Source organism: Cystoisospora suis (genome assembly GCF_002600585.1).
Source record: "Cystoisospora suis strain Wien I chromosome Unknown contig_7616, whole genome shotgun sequence".
Classification (NCBI taxonomy): domain Eukaryota; phylum Apicomplexa; class Conoidasida; order Eucoccidiorida; family Sarcocystidae; genus Cystoisospora; species Cystoisospora suis.
The window spans coordinates 1-336 of record NW_027160401.1 but is presented as its reverse complement, the minus strand read 5'-3'; positions in this window follow the sequence as shown (position 1 = coordinate 336).

Sequence of the window (336 nt, the reverse complement as noted above, 5' to 3'; positions counted from 1 at the left end):
AGAGAGAGAGAGAGAGAACAATGTCTGCTTTCTATCGTCACTATAGAAGGACGTCAGAATAGAACGAGAATCTATCTACAAGCAAAGAAACGGCAGAGATTCTCCTTTTCAGCCCTAATATATATATACTCCCTCGTAAAGATCGAATAAGTCCAGACACGCCCACATAGATAGGTAGGAGATGCTATCTCATAATACATAGCTACATACATGTACACAGGTAAAGGTAGATACACTGTTATACTTAGGTGTATATACACGTGAAACCACTCGTAGATGTACGTAAACACGTATAGGTGGATCCACTGTAAGACTTATATATATATATGTATATAC